We start from the raw sequence: 21,941 nt of genomic DNA on the forward strand, positions 1-21,941 counted from the left end.
TCCCAGCGTTGTACATTGTATTGTTGGTATTGTCTTCTTTTGATAGCTGCCATGCGTCTGGTATCAGGTGAACAATGCCAGATGACAACCAGAGGAAAGGGGGAATCTGTCAACATTGAACAGCAAACAAGGGTGAAGGATGCAGAGTACAACTCATATAGCTAGGGTCAATAAACACATACGGTTTATGCTGTACATTAAAAAATGTGTTTTATTATCCCTACCCATTTGAAAGTGTAAATGTACTCTAAATACTGTTGTCACTAAACATCACAAATTAAACAAACCAATTATTAGCTTAACTGTCACAGCCTCTATCAAAAGCTCCGATAATACAAGGTTGGCTGACAAGCAGTGAGTTATTAATAAAGTCAATAGTTAGGTGCTGGTCCCACTCTAAGAAAATGTTTTTTATTTATTTAAAAAAAGAATATGTATATATATATATATATATATATATATATATGTGTGTATGTGTATATATATATATATATATATATATATATATATATATATATATATATGTGTGTATGTGTATATATATATATATATATGTGTGTATGTGTATATATATATATATGTGTGTATGTGTATATATATATATATATATGTGTGTATGTGTATATATATATATATGTGTGTATGTGTATATATATATATGTGTGTATGTGTATATATATATATATATATATGTGTGTATGTGTATATATATATATATGTGTGTATGTGTATATATATATGTGTGTATGTGTATATATATATATATATATATATGTGTGTATGTATATATATATATATATATGTGTGTATGTATATATATATATATATATGTGTGTATGTAGTATCTATTATAATATATATGGTTTATGTATATATATATAATATATATGTATGTTATGTATTATATTTATATATATATATATATAATATAGATATGTGTATGTATATATAATATATACATATGTATATATATAATATATACATATGTATATATATATCTATATATATATATATGTGTATGTATATATATCAAATATTATACTCATACACAACATATATATATAATCTATAATATATATATATATATAATGTTATATATTAATATATATATATTATATATATGTATATATGTTATGATATATACTATATAATATATATCTATATATATACTATATAATATGGTATATATATACATACACCCACATATATCTATAATATATATATAATATTATGTATGTATGTATGTATGTATGTATGTATATATATATATATATATTATACATACATACACACATATATATATGTATGTATGTATGTATGTATGTATGTATGTATGTATGTATGTATGTATGTATGTATGTATGTATTATAAGACTATATATAATAGGATTCACTCAGGTATAGTGTTGGGACCATATAAACTGTATAAAACAGGTTAGGATAGGACAACCCTGACAGCTCAGATATCAGACCTAAGACTTCAGCTCAGTCGTGTTCATAACATGTCACAGTTTACAGTTATCCCGCCTTCAGGTATTTGAGTTTGTATTTGATTGAGTTATAGTTACGAACAATAGTTTTAAGTTGGTGACAGTTAACGTTATTTTATCCTTTTTGCCCATTTAGCTAACTTTTAACGTTAGCTCAGTTTACTTCATCACATTTTACAGTTTGCTAAGATATAAGATGCTAACTTACATGCCTACAACACAGTTATTGACACTGATACTAACAGAGTTCTGCTAAATGACGCAAATTATACATTAAAACTGTATCTGGCGGTAATATTATGTTACGTTACTGTAACGTTAATGCTTCACAAGCTGGCTAATGTCCATCTGTCTGTTAGCTAGTTGATAGCTAACTTAGCTATATTGTTTAGGTTGTTGTTGGCTCGCTATCTATTTAGCTAACGCTGTCAATGTGAAGGGCTATAAACAAACAGTGAAATGTGAATTGTCGGTGTTGTCAGTGGATTAACTGTGTTAAAAAAGAAGGAACACACGAATAGTAACTTTAATGCTGGTTATTGGACTTATTTTGGTAGATTTGTTGGGTTTGCAAGCGAAATTAGTATAGTAACGCTGTTGCTTGCTCGCTAGCTGTAGTTTGTTAAATTAATTCTGCTGGCAGGTTGAATGACTAAAACCAATTAAAATGAGCCAAAAGATGTAACTGTTGTCAAAATGGCATTACATAGCCTAATATTAATGTTAATTCAATTTGTGATAATACTACACAGCCACAAAAACAGTGAAATGTGAATTGCCTCATGTTCTTTTATTGGATGGAGATCATAGTTGCATAACTTTATGTTGAAAAAAAGGACACAAACAACACTTTATTTTAACAGTGGTTAATAATGCACTCATTACTATTAGATTAGTATAATTTTAGCCAATAATATGAGCAATTTATACACACAGGTAACATTAAAGAAGAGTATATTTCCATCCAGTAATTTTACTTTGACTGAAGTCAGATTTCACCCTGTGCATCAGACCCTCCTTTAGACCTGGATGTTTTGGGGAACAGGTCGAACCCCTAGGTCCACAGTGTTTCCTCAACAAGCTGCTGAGCGACTGGTCTCATTATCACTGTCTGAGCAGCACGTGCCTGGGACTTATCACCTAAAAGCTAGGAAACATGAGCTGTCAGCAGACCATGGGTTTGCATTTTTAGCCTGTAATGGGCACCACACAGAGCTTGTAGAAGGATCACTAGTTTAAAAGCAGTGAGAACTTCTAACTGATGATGTCATTTAGTATTATCAACAGTGAGTAATTACAGGTAATCATGATCAAGCTAAAATATTGCCTGTCACATTATTATTAATGGTTTTGGAGTAAACTGGATGAACCTTACATATGTTTTTCTGGCTGGAAGGGTGTTAAATTTCCCCTAATCTAAGAAAAATAACAGTTGATGTGTTTATTGTAATCGCTGTGGGTTATTATGCCAAATTCACTTTTTAACTATAGTTAAAAAGTGATTATCACAGCAGGATAACCCAGCAGCAGGCAGGCCGCTCACTGCTTACGTCGAGCGCAGTTGTAGTTTGAGGTGGATAGATCACATTAGAACTTCACTGCAATAGCTCAGTAAAGCCATGTTAAAACTAGAGTAATACAATCAATCAATCAGTCATCTCCTGACTTCACAGCACAGGAGAGCTCTGCTGGAATGCTGCTAAGCTGCAGATGTACCAGCCAAATTACTCCAGAGGGGAATTACCAGGCCATAAATCCAGACGTCAGGAGGATGGCTGTAGCCTATTTCACGGTAAAAAATCCATGCAACTTGTTTCCATTACCCCCATAAAGAATGTCTCGCTGTGCAGAGTTCAAACTTATCGCTGAGGACAGATCTAAACATGCTTGCATCCAAACACAGCCTCAAATCATGCAGACTTGAAACAAAACATCATGAGAATCTGCTGTAGTCATTCACCATGTCCTGACAGGTCCTTTAAAATGAACGATCTGTTACATGACAAACTGTGAGAGCAACTAATAATCATCTCCTGCTCATTCATAATCTTCTGTAAATCTGAGGCATGCTGCAGCCTGCAGTTCTTTACCTTTCTCTAGATAGAAGCTTAGTTATCATTAAGCGATGTAACAGGCTCATTCAGACTAAACATTTTCATCCTCAAGTGTTACCTGCATTTAAAGATTCATCATCATTACATGTTTGTTATCGGATCTAACAGTTTTAGAAAAACACAGGATCCTTTCACCTATTTTATTTGTGCAATTCTCATGTAAGTAGAAGGCAAACAACAGACACACACTCTCAGTCAACACGGCACAGTAACCACTGGCATCAGATCGTTGGCAGGTACTGGGCTTCATTATTGCTAATTAAGATGTATAAATATGCTGTCTGGCACTTGACTTGTCATTTGCAATGGGCCATTTTTTCCATCAAACTCAAAAAGTGCCAAGGTAGACAAGGTGAGGGCACGAGTGCTGGTAGTGATGCTGCAGTGTGTACTCTGTGAGCACATTTCAGCTCAGCTGGCATACATCTGACTGATGCCTTCGGGTGCCAGCAGCTAAACAAGCCCACGTTTGAGGGGAGCGTGTTGTACATTTGGGCTGAGCTCAGCAAAGTCTGCCAATGTCTTTGAGTGTCTGGCTTCGTGGTCCCATACAGAGCTCCTTGTTGAGCTGCACTCTCTGGTCATCTTACAGATGATCATGGCAGTGGACAGTTTACAGTAGGAGGCACCGCCAGGAGGATGTGACATCACTGCACGCTGTACTAATAAAAAAGTATTAACCTGTTACTGAAATGACTCAGGATTCAGTTCGCTTGTTGTTTTTTGGGCTAAGTTAGACGGTTCAGAGAATTAACATCAGTTTCACCTGCCACCACCTTCAGTTTAGTTGGATGTCATTGGTTACATGTCATGTCAATATTTTTAAGTCAAACAATGAATGTTAAAATATTATTAAAAATAAATGTATATTATAAATGATAATATTTGAAATGGAAAACCAAAATGTATACATAAAAAGGGCTTTGTTTGATTGAGCATAAGTAGCCAGATATCAAGTAAATCTTAGGTCTATAAAGAGCAAGAGAGGCAAACAAATTGACTTGAGGAGAACCTGTACTGTTCACTTTAAATGTGATTGATTTCTTATGAGAATTTTCAATTTGTCATTTTGTGCTAGTCTAAATGTCCATGTCCATTGTGAATAGTAAATGGAATTTATATAGCACCATTTACCCATTCACACACTTCAAAATGTGGACAGCAGGAGCCGGGGATCGAACCTCCAATCTTCCGATTAGTGGACGACCCGCTCTACCTCCTGAACCTAAGCTGCTGAATATGACTGAGATTAGCCTAAAGCAGACCTTCACCATCTGAATTAGGACATGTATGGATGCTACTCTCCGCTTACGGAGTCATTTTGTGATTTAGCTTGATAAGAGACAAGTGTATTTTTAACATAAAGATAGCAACTGAGGCAAGTGTAAGAGCTTTGCTTTATGTTGGATATTAAATTGGTTGTTGCTCCTTAGCTGAGGATATAAAAGAAGCATACAATGGTGCTGAAACTATCGTACAACAGACTCATTCTCAGTGATCACAGAACTGGGATCCTTTAGATGGCAATTGTCACTCTCAACACATTTCTTTAATTCTCCAAAAACACTGGTTTTGATTGATTCTTTTTAATGTTATGATACGTCATTTTTCACCCGAGTTAATGTGCTGCATGCAGAGGCAGTTAGACGGATGTTGTTTTGTGACTCTTTCCCTGCCCACGCTCATCCAGATGGGCCGGGGTCTGAAGCCCTGCTGTCAGATGCCATTGTAAATCTCTAATGAAATTCTATGGCAGTTATTTGGAAAGCATTATATTCTGGTTTCCATTTACTGACCATTTGTAGTTTGTTGAAAGAGGAATTGACTCAGATTTGCTGTGCTTGTAACGACGGAAATATTCTGGTTTCTGAAGAGACATTGGGCGTAAATCATGCCAGGAAACCACAAGTCAAGAGCCAACAGACCTGAAATGGACTTAAATATACGTGTCCTTTATTTATATTATTACAGACAGTGTTAGGAGAAACTAAATAGAAGGTTCTGTACGCTGCTTCTACCAAGGAGGTTATCACTTTTCTCCTTTTGTCTGTGTGTAGTTAATTGAAGATATGCGACTAATTTCGCAGTGTTGTGTACTTACAGTGTAATTCAAGTAGCTTTTCCCTCTATACTTTTTACCCTTTATTTTCTACTTACTATGCATAGCAGTTGAAATACCAGCAAGCTCCCAGGTGTGAACTTAAACACGTGCAACCTTTTCGTTCATCCTGCAGACACCACAGTTGGCATTTTTCTGCAAATAAAATGCGTTCTTAAAGCTTGGGTGCTTAGACGAAATGAAAAAAGAAATGTATGCTGTTTTGTCTTCTCCCTATATGCAGAAGATTAGTGTAATTCCAATGCAAGTGTTCAGTTTGCTACATTAATTTTGCAATAGCCGACGGGTGATAAGATTTATGCTATGGATCAGTGGCATGGTCCATGATTTGAATCAGTTAGTTTAGGATTCTCCAAATTAACATTACTATATTTCTGCCCCATAATTTAGATTTTTTTGGCTTACATGTGGCTTGCGTGCGTGCGAATCCTCACTAATTTGACAAGCACATTACTGTAAATGAGGGTCACTGAACAAAGCTCGTTATTCCTCTGTGGTGACTAATTAAGAAAGAGAACAATTAGCCAATTGACCAATTAATACTAATCTACAAAAAGTGATCGGCAGGAAAGATCTATTGGTTTTTCTTCGCCGTGAAAAGAGAAGCTCCATGGGCGTTCTGCACCAGACGAGATTTAAAAGGTCTTTAATCTAATTAATCTGAGATAAATAATGATTTATGCTATTAAAAGATTGCTCATAGAGAGGATTACAATACCATAAAATACAAGGTAATAAGTTTTAATGAAAGGAATCGAAATATCTTTCTCTCGCCTCATTCTCTCTCGGTCTTTTTCTTCTATTTTTTGTGAGGCACAGTCCTGTAAGTCATCTACATCTACAGTCCCATCAGCACAATTTCTGGTGATAACCATTTTCTATGTGAACGTACCAGACAGCAATCTCCTTCCCATTAACATTAATTCTTAGTTAATGTGCCTATTCACATATGAGTTGACTTACTGACGAGATAATGCTGTTCTTTAAAATATAAAGCCAATGTCAATTCTTCCAGATGTCTCAGTAATCTATAACCTGCTTTACTTTTATGCCAAAAATACTTTTCTATCTAACTGGAGTGGGTTGCACCGGGTTTTTTTACTAAGCATAGTCCTAACTGCTAAATTGATCTTAATTCACGTCGGTTGCAATAACCACATTTATGCCCCGTCTTAACTGCGCCCAATCTTAGCGATGCACGTTCGTGAGAATGCCCATGGCTATTACCTAGCAGGGTGCGTTGCTAGGATACATTGTCAACAATCTTCTGCTGTCTTGCTAATGTGTAGCTAATTATTATTATTATTATTCGCAGCGACGTTATTATGGAGGATCAGAGAAAAGAAAAGGAAATTTCACGGACATCGAGATACGAAAATGAATAGAGCTGCACGGCTTGCACACAGACACGCTGAGCAGTCCAACGTTATAACTGACCAGAAGAAGACTTGGAGCGAGATAACGGAGATAATCCTTTGTTCAGAATGATGTGCGTAAACAGTGGAAAGACCTAAACAAAGCAAAGAAATACTTTATTTTAAAAAGAATAATCATCCAAACCCCGCCCCCCCCCCCCCCCCAACTCTTCAGACTGTTTGCTTGTCACCAGCTTTACTTCTGACTTATTTTATATAAACCTTATGTTGCAGAAAAACAACATGCATGAGTTCATAATCCTCACTGCATGCCGTTTAGTGCACTTTATACGTTCACTGCGAATAATTGCGAAGCATTTCTCTAAACATGTCAACGTGTGACCAACACTGCTCGTGGCCATATGGACTATCATCATTAGGACTTTGCATGTTCTTTTTCCAGCCTCCAGTATTGTGGAATGTCTCCACTGTTTTCCAAGTGTCACGTCGCTGCATGAAGACCTATCAAGCCTTGGCTGGTGAGAAGCCTGCTAGCCTCTACGGACTTCTTTGTCGGGGGGGGTAAAATGCTTGCAATTTGCAAGTGAGATGGGTTGTCAAGCTTTGGAGACATGCAGGTGGTTCAATTTGTCTTCCTGTTTTGATAAAGCTGAAGCAGAGAGTATTGGTAAAGTATTGGTAAAGCTCTACAAGTCTTTGCACAATTAATTATGTCACCAGAGTTTTGACAGGTAAAATGATGCCGTCACTCCCTCAGAGGGATGACGTTGATGTCTTTATCCCTTGGATGTAATTGCTGGCTGTCTTTTAGTCTTCATGCCAACAGCGAGGAAAGAAAGATTGTCAGCGGATAAAACTCGGATCAGGCATTCACAAAACAGTAGTTTATTAATAAAACATGAAAACAAATGGCTGCACTTCTCTTTACTTGTAAGTGATGCATCCACTTAAAGGTTGTTAAGTCTTTGGAAAGACAAACAAATGAGACATTAAAGAAATAATCCATGACATTTTCATATAAATAAATGTCTGTTTCGGTGCTCTCTAAAACAACTGCTTTGACACGTGGGAATCTGAACTTTTGCACGGACAACCTTTTGGCTCAAAAGAAAGTTAGTTATTTGAACTCAGCAGTTTCTTTTAGGGCTGCACGATGTGAGGAAAATATGCGATCATGTTGAAAATCGAGATACTGATATTACTTGCGATAAATAAACGGATATTAAAGTGTACTCAGTTCTGACTCTCTGCTGCTTTAACTGTACTGATCGAATACAGCACACTGCTTGTTGAATTATAAAATGAAAGGCATCCTTATTTCCAACGTTCCTCTTTTTTTTTTTTAAACAATTTAACATTAAACCAAACACAGAAGGCACCAATACAAAGAAGAAGGATAGTTACATACAAGTGCAAGTGTTTCAACTATCTCAAAGTATCAAAGTAGTCGATGAGGATAAACAAACGACACATGGTGCAGCACTACTTTCTTCGAGATGAATCGGAAAATTCTACGGTCCACGAAAACAATTCTAAGGTCATTGAAGATATATTTTCTTCGCATTATTTTAACGACATTTAATCTGAAACGTTGTGCTTTTGTTGCGACTGTATTTTGACATGACTGGCCTGAGGACGGGGAGGTGGGTGTTGAGGAGACAGCAGTCGTCGAGAAGTTGTTCGGCTGTGTGGTGGTTCGTCTGGGGGTCCGACTTTGGAACATGCAGTCCCCTCTCCTCGAGCGGTGAACCAGAACCAAGTGGAGTGAGGCTGGCGGACCACAAGAGCGCCATTGTTCTTCACATTAATCAAACTGAGGAAGGGCAGGTAGCATTTCCCCAGCCCACCCCACATGCACACCCTGCCAACCTCCATGAATGGACTGCTTTTTTAGCTGGCAGCGATTGGCCATCGGAGCTCCGAGAGGATGTGTGTCTGTTTAATTAGTGTGATGAGCTCAGCGGAGTTTATGTGCAGTGTCGGACACCAGGTATTAACCCCTCGAGTTTGACCCTGCGAGGGGGGGGGGGCGGCCGACCTCAATCTTGACATCTCTTTCTTTCCACTGTTCTCGCTTTCCTTCTCTTCATTAGAAAAAGACAGATTAGACAGGGGGAAGCAGAGGAAGAGGGGGAGACCGGTCTCAACCTCAGCCTTCGTTTTTCACCGGCCCCTCTTTGTACGCTTGCCCTCAGATGAAGAGAATAATTACTGCTCTGGTTCTTCTAATGATGCTGTCATTAGGATGCTGACTTGCGGTGTGCTGCAGTGCTAAAAGCTGCTCCCTGCCTGCTCTGAACACATGGAGCGTCCCAGAATTTAAAAAAAGCTTTTCACTCTAATGATATCACATGTGCAGATACAGACATATGTTCGGCTTTGCGATTTCTTTGACAGTTTGAAGTTCAGAAACTGTTGCCAATGTGACGTAAATCATCTCCGAGTTATTAAAGTGAAACCCTCAAGACAAAGGAATTATCTAGATAGTGAAAGACACATTCAAAACCATAATTAGAGCTGTGGTCTCCTTCACTCTGTACCATAAACAGCCATATAAATGACACATAGATCATTCACTGGCAGCTGCCTTACATGCGCTTTTTTGGATGAGAGAGTGCAATGTGTTAACATCACCCAGGGGCACTGTTTTCTAATTCATTTAACCACAGCAGTGTTTTCCTAACAGCTTCAGCTGGCAATTAAAAACCATGAAAAGATATGAAAACATTCTTACCATGCCAGACGCACTTTCCACAAAGGTAAAACAACCTCTTCAGGCGCAATCAAAGCTTAGGATATCATCCTTTATCGGATTATGCACTTTATTAGTTCAGTGGAACAAACACAAGCACTTGAGGGGCATCTACTTTAGGATTATAATGCCTCTTTTACTCACAGATGGTTAGTTTATTTAAGGGCAATTAATTAGTAAAACAGTTTTCTGTCTTTCTAATATTCTGGCTAATAGTCCAGAGAAAGTGACATGGTCAATGCAGGAACACTAGTCTGAAAGTTAAAGGGCACTTGGAGGGCACTTCCACTGATGACTTATGGTAATGATTTAGAAAACTAGTTTGGATTAATTCCATAAATGGTTAATTTGTTAAACCATCTGGCAATCATTTAAAAGCTTTTAGCTCATGTGGCCCAGTCCAGCTAGGGATTTTTATAGGATTACAGTATTAGGACATCCTATAAGCACATTATGCAAGCAAGTGCAATACATGCCCGAGTGAAAGGTAAGAAAATAAGTTGGGAGATTCTCCAAACCTATAGTAAAATGAACTTTAAATAATTCAATCTTTTCATTTGTTAAACATACAGTCTTCACTTAATTTTTTATTCTACCACAACAAGCGAAAACTGAATCCCAGTTTTCTTTCAAAGAGAGAATCAGGCTCGGGGTTGTATTTATTAATATCACCCTTGCTACTAAGGGAGTGAGGAACAAAGAGCTGGAGTCACAGCATGTCAGCTCTCTAAAAGGCTGTGTGTTTGCTGCACCCCCTCTGAAAACACTTTATTAATTGGATTTAGATATTTGTAAAATGATCTATTTAATGGGATTACCACTCGTATAATGATCTTATTTATGAGGGAAGCAATCCAAGCTTTGGGGCGGGCTGATAATGCATTTCCAGCTCTTTGGCAGTTAATGTTGTGTTACAAGGGAAGATAAAGTTGAAGTCCCATTGTAAATGAATAGGTAAGTTAGCCCGGTGAAATGGAGCTGCTATGGTGGCAGGTCAGACGGGCTTGAGTGGCCGCACTCGCATTCCAGAGGCCTGTCTGGACTGTAGGCTCAGACCTGCTGAACTCCTTACAAGTTCAAGGTAGACGTAAAGAGGGAAGGAGGAGGGGATGGAGAGAGATAGAGTCCCCCCACCTCAGCAGCATAATGGCTCTTTCTTACATCTTTATCCATCCCAATATCTCGCTGAAGCTTTTACAGACCCTGTTTCCACTTAAATGCCTGGAGGTAATGTCCTACCTTTTCCTCTCCTCTCCAGGAAAATTGATTTAATCTTGTCAACAACCGTATTGGTATCAGAAAAAGTATGAGAAACATGAGAAATGATTTGCGTACATATATGTTGGGCGAAATAACGCAAAGAGAATATTTGCAGTTGTTTATTGTAGCTCTTTAAATGGATGTTTCATGTTTGCCAAGACATTTAAGCTGTTGGATGTTTTCCCTCATGGAGGTTTTAGCTTCGTTTTGTATCTTTTCATGTAGTGTTGAGCCACTAATGCAGAAGAGGAAAAAAAAAAAGTATATATGTAAATGCACTTCTTTTCTGCAGAGCATACAGACTTTAAAACATTACCATTTCAATATAACATTTGATTTATATGTGTTTAAAAAAATAGGTTATAATCTTTTACTTTAAAAGGATGTATTCTCAAATGAGATTATGCTAATAGACTGTCATTTGCATAAAACGGGTGGAAATGTTAAACCAGATTAAAAATTCTGAATATTTAAGAGTTTTATCCATGCTGTTAGTCAACAAATATATTCATTCTGCCGCAGAATATTAGAGCCTAAATGTGACATTGTGGAAAAACACAAACTGTGTTGCAGTAGAAATGATCTCCCCCAATGAGGTGGCTTACTTGTTTATTACTAAATATCTACAGTATATAAGAACATTTCTTGTGAAGTAAACTATGGTTTTTTTTGTCCCATGTGTGCCGCTCAGCCCGGTGTGGTTTTAGGGTCTTTGGAGCATTAGTCTCAGGTGAGGGCTGCGGCACAATGCGAGGCCTGCCACAAAGAGCACCCTCACAATCCTCCATTCAAGACATTAATCTGCAAACAAGTGTTTTTTTGTGTCTCTGAGTCTTATTTTCATCGCCATCAATTTAGTACATAGATTGAAAGTGATTCAGGTTGTGCTCTCAAGTTCCACACCCTCACAGCCCCCCAGCTTCTACCCCCCCCCCCCCTCAACCTGCAGCCCCCTCAGTGGGTCAGCTGGCAGCTTGTTTTTTTTTTACTGTAAACATGGATGAAAAACGAACCCCCACTCTCACACTGTAAATCCGTACACAATCAAACAATGCACCGGCCTACTTTAGAATGAATACAGCCCAGTGATCTAAAGCATAAAGTCAATAGGTTTTCTAATCACATTAACATACTGAAAGGAACAAGTAGCCATATACAAAAATGTAAGATTGTATTTTTGTATTAAAAAAAATAATACAAATGTATTTGAAGTATTCTTTTCATTCCATATCACATTTTTTTTAATATAGAAATTAAAAAATGTTATTAAAAATTGACCAATGAATGAGTTTCTCTCTAATGCTTAAAACATACTTACTAATCCTTTAATTTATAAAAATACTGTATCTGTAATAAAATATGTAAAAAAAAAAATAAGGAACGCAAAAAATGTGTATGTGTGTGTATTTAAAATATGAAATGCAAATCATATGTCTCAAAAAAACCACCCAGACCTTGAGCATACACATGCCCCCGCACAGACGTTGCAATTGTGAGGACTGGACCTGTGAAAACTTATTTCCTTTCCTTTGAAACAATCTAATCTGGGAAATTAAAAAGGAGAGCGAGACGGCCTGTTAATTCAAATAAAATCCATCCACTAAGAAGCTGTTAATTGGTCATATAAAATATTCAGCATTCCTCTCAGCCCATTTTAATGGCATATTGAAAATTAATAGTTTGCCATTTGGAATTAATGGACTATTGCTCAAGTTTCTTGTTAATATTAGTGCAGTGCATTGCCCTGAGAACATCATATTAACAGAGCAGTGCTACAGCAATTTAGGTTAGATGATTTTTAAGGTACACACCCTGCTAAACTTGCGCATTTATTTTTAGCGGTTTTGTGTTTCGCTTGAGTCTGTATTCTCCTACAACACGTGTAGCCATAGAAACATGGAGCCATGAACACTTAGTAACCTTAAGTGACTGGTGCGAGCCCACCCCTGCAGCGAATCAAATGTGTAACAGCACAGCAGAGCGTGTTTGTCATGTCCCGCACACTGCCCCTCGTAGTACAAACTGAGATGGAGATTGTGACTTGGCAGCAACATCCTCTCTTTGCCCTGAGGCTTACACATTTGTACTCTTATTTATTTATTGCTTTATTTGAATAGCTTTGCTTTTGTCAACTTTGTAAACGTTGGTATTTTCATTTTGTCTCCGTATAATACAGTCCAGAGTGATTTTTCTTCCGTCTGGCAACGAACCTTTCTGTCACAGCTTTTCAGTGTTAGGGTTTAGAGGTCAAATTATCATTACAATATGTTATGCAAAAGATTCTCTCTTATAATAAAGACCCCGTTTAAATTAGTGTGAAAACTTGACATCCCTCTTCCACCTCGTTGTAAATTTGTGAGGCTGTAATCGCCTGCAGATGTCCGTGTGTCCTTTCTTCTTGATCAAGAAGTTATTACTTTCTAAATAATTGATCTTACTCTTAATGTATATGTGAACCCTGCACATTTGACCTGTACTCAATTTCTTTAATAGAAGCAAACATATTAGACATAGTTGCTATATTATGTGTGTTTTGAAGTTCCAATTTTGTTTATATAGATTTATGAAGTGTTGGCGACTGAGGTCACTCCCTTATTAGAGATTTATGAAATGCCCATGAGGCACCATTATTCAAGCTCAATAAATCATGCCAACCACTTTTATTATAGCACAATGTGCCACAAGCCTGATCAAATGCATCTCTTGCTTCCAAGTCAGAAGCGATATGCAGTTTATCTATTTAACACGATTCAGGTCATCGGCTTGGAAACGATCACCGCATTTGTCAGAGCCGAGTCATCATGAAATCCATTTTTGGTTTGACTCATTTAATCACAAAGCATTTATGTTTTTGAATCCTTTGTACTGACTATGGTGGTAGACATCACTGTGAAGTCCCTAATGATACAGCTGCTGTAAACATTATAGCCCCTTAAGCCTTTTTATTTCAAATGCTGCTGCATAACAACTGAATCATTGTGAAATAGAACGCTGTCCAAACATCCTGCTGGCAGTTTTCCTGAAGTCCATTGAATAGGAACATCAAAATGGACAGAATTGTTGTAGATTCTTCTCCTAAAAAGGAAAGCTAGTGCTGAAAAAGTGAATGTTTGAGCAAGGCATGTGTCTCGACAAGGTTCAGGTTATCGTCTTAAGGTAACGGGGGTTGTAGATGCGAGGTGTAAAGGATGTGGATCTGTTTTTTTATCACTTGAACAGACTTATAATGTAGGTTTCTTTCAATGAGAGCGGTGGGCGTAAGTGTTGTGTTCTGGTGGGCAGAGACAGTTAATGTCCCAGATCTACAGTATGAATAAAGTCATATTGTGAAGTGTGTGGGCTGATATGCTTGGCAGTCAACCCTGACAAGTAGATTAGCTCTTACTGGGCCACCTCTGAATGGCATGCACACGACTCAAGCGTTTCCAGTCACAACGCTACATATCAAACATCTAACGCCCAGCAACACAGATGAAAGCACATCAAAACATGGAGAAAAAAAACCTGCTGTATGTTATGTGGCTTCTCCACAGCTGCAGTGGTTAACAGGAGTCAAAAATTGGCATGTCTAAAAAGTGGGATAATGATTATAAATGTGACAGGCTGAAAAGTAATTACAATTGTCTCACTGTGTTTTCCAATAATGCCTCTAACATTTCTATAAAACTCATTTAAACCTTCCACAAGTCCAAAATTCAGTCTTGCTCTAAAGCCATTTGGCACATTTTTCTTCAGTTTACATTTAGAGAGGATTAGCTGAAGAGCTGAAAATAATCATGCCAGATGTCTGCTACAGCGAGAAAGCAGCCTCCCCGGTGGGCATTTGATTTTATTGAGTTTTTATCAATCTTAAGTGAATACACTCTGGGATCCTCATAAAGCACGGCCTTGTGTTGTGAAGTCATGTACACAAACTGAATATCATGTCACATTTTACAATAACAGTAAAAAAAAAAAAAAAACACGCCCTTTGCTCATGTGGATGTATGAGGAGGAGTTCAAACAGTCAGCAACAGTCTGTTTATAGCCAAGTTAAACAGACAACACATAGCTTAACTGGGCAGACTGGTGGAACAAACAGCATTATAAATAAGCCAAATTCAATGACAGGTTTAAACACTAAACCACATCTGTACACTTTATAAAAGCCATGGTAAATGTCACTGTCTTTAAAACGTGTCTGAAAATTCAGCTGTCAGTCACACTGACTCATTAAAGTTCCTGAGATGATGAGCAAATGGAATGAAGGGTTGTGGGAATTTTGGGATTCCTCCATTTTCGGTGTTGTGTGGACCAGACATAGAAATAATCAAATTATTAAAGAATAGATAAACAAAGAAGTCACGGCGGGCGTCATTCGCCGTGGCCTGTTCTACATATTTCATAGTCCTCCTTTGAGACTTGGGCAGTGTTTGTTGGATTTGTTTTTTAGCTTTAATGAGCTCCACTGGAATGCAGTGTCTCCCACATGTCTTGCAGAGGGCGGGGCCATCTTATTGCTGCCACATGTTGGGCTCCAAGTGACTCTTCCAGGCTTGTGTGGTCAGCCAGTTCAAAGAGCCCAGGCTCATTTGTTATACAACTTTATGTAACAACGAGCCGATGCTTCAGCGTGTCTGAAGAGGCAACAAAGGAATGCCGCCATTCTTTCTTTGTCCTAACTGGCTCTGCCCAGAGAGACTTGCAGATCATCTGTTTCTCTAATTAGAATGTTTGCTGGACAATATGGCCTATTGTACTCGGACATGGCGCAGAAATCCTTTATTTGAGTCCGTTCAGTGTTTGAACTCTGACAGTAATGTTTGTTGGATGGTTATGGTGAACGGTAGTAGTTGATCACTGTCATTGCCAGAGTGGAGCGCCGTGCCACATATGGCAACAATCTGACATGGTAATCCAGTCGTGAGGTTATGAGTGACTAGGTGTGGGCTCCCCGGATCAGACCGACTTCATCAATTCTTCTGTTAACCATTTCTGTGCAGGAGTCAGCGGCTGAGCCCCTGCTGGTGGTTGACAGGACATCTCAGCAGGAGCACAGACTTGGGCCTCACTAAATTCCCCTCATGCAGTTTTCATGTATTTAAAAGTAACATTTTCACTTGTTAAGAGCAAGAGAGGAAAGATGGAGGAAAGCTACATGTCAATTCAGGTCCCTGCTGTTTTCCTGCAGCACTGACTGTTTCCCCAAACTGGCTATCAACTACTTTGTTTGAAATCCCCCACTTACACCATAATCAAACTCGTGTTCATTTGTTAAAGTGGACCAAATTACAGAGGGTCTTGACCACCCTATACCGCACACTTACTGCAAATAGCCTGTTTTTCCTTTTTCACACATCAATTCCCCAGAGATGTTTTCAGCTTCACTAGACTTGTGAGTCTTCAGGGACCGGGTCCACTGCATGTGCTGGCTAGTAGGCCATTTGCAATAATCTCCTTTTTACCGTTTAGAGGCTAATTATGTAACATTACACCTGCCTCCCTGAGCCTTGGCTCTGGCATAGTGCAGAATGAGTTGCTTTTTTCCCCCCACCTCTCATAGGGGTGGTTAGAGTTTCTTAATGAGATTAGCCCAAAGCTGAAATCTGCTTTGTGTCCCTTGCTATATGGCGAGATACTGGATCAGCGGAATCAAAGCTAAGAGGGGGAATCATTGGAAGATGCAGGCAGCCGACCTCGTTTCTGTCTCCCCAACAACCCCCCTGCGTGTGACTTGGACGGGATACGTCGCTATCACACATGACATTGTGTGCGAGCTTTGCATAGGAAATATCTTTGTCTCACTGTGATGTTTGCTTGCTTCAATGTTTTCGTGCTTTTCCTTTATCTTGCTGTCCAGTTTATATTTGCTGTTGGATCAAACTTCTCAATAGTAATTTGAGGACAGATGGGTTGAATATTGAACAAAATGAAAGAAGAGCTTTTCCACCAGTCTGGGACATAAACTTGTGGTTGTTGTACTACTGTCTTCTTGCCTTTTTATTAACTCTAAATATCTTGTATTTTACCACGTCTAAGGCCCAGCCGAAAGCTCTTATTTGCCAGAAACTCCATAATGTGCAAGACAGATCTATATAAAGACAGAACTACACCACCCACGACAGCTCATCTACAATGGGAGCCTTTCTTCCTCTAATTTATTGGGACCCTAATGTCCTTGTGACTTTCAACTCAGACAAAAGATGAAAAACCAACAATGGAGCCCGGACGGAATAACACATGTACATACACTCACACGTGCATATACTGTATACACACACACACACACACACACACACACACACACACACACACACACACACACACACACACACACACACACTCGTACATGTATTCAAGCACACAAAACTACTCCAGCTGAGAATTCCCAGAGTGAAAGCAAATTCTCACTGAATGCTGCAAGAGATAACATGTAAATATTTTGCCCACTTGCTTCGAATATGATGTTGATTAAGAGAGTAAAGGTTAAGGTTAGGGAAGGGGCAAGGATTAGTAGTATGGACCGCGTCTAGGGTTACCATAACAGCCTGGCTGCTGGGACTAGTAATAACAACAGAAGTAATAATAATCACAGACTAATTGATTGAACCCCGTGGCTTCCTTGCAAGAGTCATATTTGTAAAGCTTAAAGCCTCCTTTATAGCAGCTAAAATAATGCGTCAGTTGCCAGTGTTGCTTTCAAGTGAGTCTCATGTATTTATTCAAGAACCAATTCTCAATCGTGAAATAAAATAAAATCCAATAAAATATATATTTTTGTATTCTTCACATGTGAATGTTCTCCTCCCTGCCATTATATTTACCTATCTCTCATTGTGTTACTGAGCATTCTGGTCTCTCTGTTTGAGATCCTATCATTGCATTGTAGTTTGTTGAATTTACAAAGAAGCCTAGAAGCCCTGAAGCTATATACTGCTACAGAGAGCTATTTGCTCTGCGTCAGCGGAGTATCCTGTCATGGAGAGAAAATCCCGTTTGAAGTATGGCCCCCGTCTTTCACACTGACGATAATGCTCCTGGCTTTATCATGTCCTCCGTGCAAAGCCCATGTCTTCTCTTTTGTCCGGCTCCCTCTCCCCCACTCCTGCACACCCCCTGGCTTTCCTCTTTTGTGTCACTCTCTGTCACATTGCTACCCGTTCACAGTGAGGAGAAGCGGTCCAAAACCTCATCCCCCCGAGGCATGCTGGGAAGTGTAGTCAGAGTCTGGAGATTGTTGGTTCAGTTTTTGGGACTTTGCTTATATCAGCAGCTAGAAACTGATCAATGGTCTAATACATTTCAACTGGAAGTAAATGAATGTATTTAGTAAATGCTTCATGTATTCCACATAGACCATCCTCCGCTGTAAACACACTATTTTAGATATTGAATAAAAATGTGTGTTTTGCTTTTATTTATGCGGTTTTATGGCTGAATAAATTCTAAGGTAAATACTTAGCATTTTAAATGAGATACATTATTAGTATTCATTCTGCTCCAGCTAAATCCACTGCTTAAATGCAAATGCACTGCAGTCTTTTCCACCCATGGCTTTGTTGGCCTCTCAGAAACCTTAAGCCGGTATCTTAAATAGGGGCCTCTCATGGCATATGCATGTGCAGTATCTTATCTGGTGAATATCACAATCATTCTCTAGGACATCAAATATTTAAACAGGCCAAACAAACAAGAGACAGGAGGGAGGGCATGGAAACAAGCCTTTTGTGGGCCCAGTGTGAAAACAATAAATGTGCTACCAGCCCTCAATATTTTCATATTCAATGACTCTGTATGATCCATATGATCCCAACATAAAGAGGGTCTGTGAACCCTCTCTCTTAAACTGTAGCAGGCATATATTACCAGGCTTAGAGCTTGGCAAGCTCCGTATCCCAAAATAGATTTCAACAATACTCTATGAGGATGCATTAAATAAATCTCTGCTCAGCTAATCCGTGGAACAGTTCACATTTTCGAGAGAGACACTCCGGTAGGACAAAAGCGCCGCTCTGCTCGCCGCGCCTTCATCTAGGGACAGACACACATAAAGAGAGATATTTAGAGAGAGGGGAGGGGAGATGGGGGGGGGGGGGGGTAAGAAATCCTCCACTAATGTGACAGAGAATTCTCCCCAAAAAAAGGAAATCATCATTGTGTGCTCTTGCACTGCAAAGCAGATTCTGTATCACTCGATATTTTTCTTTTTTTTTTCTCGAGCAAGTGCAATAACTTAATCTTAAAGGCAAAACGTGGACATGAGGGCCATTTCGAAACATGTTGTAGATAAATGTTAATCACATTAGCATTTCCCAGACTTCCGTAAATCTCCATAAATAGCATGCTGAGGTTGATCCCTCTTTTTTGCCCATTGAGGCAAAATTACAGTTGATGAATTGCTTTTGCCATGCATGTAGGCTAATGAAAGCTTTGCTCCTGGGCCTTCCTTAACAAAGGCTCATAATTTTTCCACTTTCCACTAAAATAAGAACCTGTTCCACTTTTAATTAATAGTTTTACCCTCTCCCATTCAGGAGCGTATGCATAGTTTCAAATTAATTTTTTAGGTGAGGCTTGGTTATTAATACTGAAGAAACAAGCCCTTTTGTGTTAAAGTAACAGGGAGGTAATGTCAGCCTGCAGGTCTATAAAGAACGTCACCTAACCGCTTAACACAACTCATGACTCTGCTCCCAGACTTAAACATTTCACGACAGGTGGCCATTTCATTCACTTAAACAAACCACTTGCACATTTGTTTCGATGAGCTGCAGTGGGGCCGAAGATACTTAGCGTTAACCTGTGCGGACTTTACGTTCACGTGAACTAGAGCCACAAGCAATGCTTAAAGAATATGTAAGCGAAGGGAAAGTGCGACCTTCATTTGAATCATTATCAACAATTATAAATGGCTTCTATATTGTTTATGTGTTGCTTCGGAAATGAGTTACCTCTGTAAATGGAAGTATTAGATTAATAAGCAGCAATTAGCATGCATTAGGGTGCATGCCACACATAATGAGCACTTGGGTGTGATTACTCAGACAGCTTGATGTTTGAGAGAGCAAATAGCCTCGTCTAGCCATATGTGGTTACGGGACAATCACTATCCCATGACAGATCTAAGTGAGGTGGTTTTGACATCAAACTCCTACAGTATCCTCGCACAGCAGTAATTTATTGCTGTCATAATCGCATGTCTCCTGCTGAAATGCTATATATGTCTTTGTATTATGAGCATATCTGGAAATATTGTGACATTCTGTTGCAGAGCTTGTCTAAGTTGCCAAACAACAATCCTGTCAATGTGTTTAAATCATTTCATGTCGTAATTTTCTGAAAATCTTCCCTTGCACAAGAGAATATCTGCCGCTTTTATGTGTTCCTTGATAATGACAGCGAATAGCACTTGTATTCTTTACTGCTGATAAGAAAACAAAAAGCAACAGAGAAGATTTTCTGGTGAGAATCCATTCCCTCTTTGTACCTGTGTCTTAAACTCAAAGGTGGGCGATCCATACGGCAATTTTGCATTTGTATTTCCAGGCTGTCACAAAGAATCGCCTCTGACATAGAGCAGATGCAGCTAACCGAAGCGGTAGCTGCAGTTAAGCACTATAGGTGATTTCATACCAATTAGTGCAAATCATGGAGTACTTACGATCATTGCCCAGTGAGTTTAACAACACTTTGACACCTCTGAAACTGACCCCTCTTGAGTTTATTTTTCCCCATAGATTTCTAACTTCTTTACAGGACGTAAAAGTAATTTATCCAGGCTGCCACTTTTCATTTCAGCAGCTTGAGGTTTTTTTTACTATGGCCTCCGGTGACAAATCTGGCTTCCATCTAGGGTCAGGCCGGTTCCCCTCATTTGTTGTGTAAGGGAAGTGGTGGCTGGGTTGGGGACAAACTAGCAGCCCCTTTCTGCTGCCCCCTCATCTTGGGGCTTTAGCTGAACTGCTCTGGCATGAAGTAGAAGCTGCCGTCTCCATGGTGACAAGTCACTTCAGCTCCACCACCTTCACCCAGCACGATCAGGCTGTGAATTGACTGGCTTTGAAAAACAAAACATTGAGAGAAAATATAGCGTTTCGTTCCTCTCCCCATTATGTCGGCTGGTGAAAAACATCTCTAATATGGTGCATTGGCTGCTAACACGAATAATGGCTGGAGAATATGCACTGAATAGCTGTTCGGCTGGTGAAAAGCTAATGGAGGAAGCCTTTGGCAGAGTGTGTCTCATTGAGGAGGGAGAGAGAGAGAGGCGGTCCCAGAGGTATGGATGGGGCTGCTGTGATAGTTGTGAACTCTCCCAGTGTTTATGTGTCAGCCAACAGCCTCCGGAAGGAGACTGGAGACATTCTCCACACCGTCTTGCAGACAAGAACTGGTCTTCAATTAAATGAGTTAATTTGAAACCATAAGCTTGTCCTTAATTAAGAAGAGCTTAGACATCTCCTGAAATGAAATATCTGAAATGAGCTATATTGACGACATACTATTCCCTTTGTTCAGATGTTGGGTTCCCCATCCTCCTCCATTAGTCAAGATTGTCCATATGCAGAGCTTGGTTCATGCAAGACATAGTTAAATGCCAAAGAGAGAAATAACCTCAGCAAAATGTGAAGCATTTTGAAGGAAGTTTCAATTTCAAAGTGGGTCCATTGTGGACTCCCACCACGTCTTCTCTCGCACCGTATTCCCCGTCTGCCTGACTCTGTGCATCCCTGGTGCCAAAGAGAGGAGGATGAGAGAGGAGGAGAGAGAGAGGGGGACAGAGATTGTGGCATTAAGTAAATAATTTGTATGATAATTCATTACAGCGCAGTCTTTTTCAACTTTAATTGG

The sequence above is a fragment of the Cottoperca gobio genome, chromosome 15 (assembly GCF_900634415.1).
Source record: "Cottoperca gobio chromosome 15, fCotGob3.1, whole genome shotgun sequence".
NCBI lineage: Eukaryota > Metazoa > Chordata > Actinopteri > Perciformes > Bovichtidae > Cottoperca > Cottoperca gobio.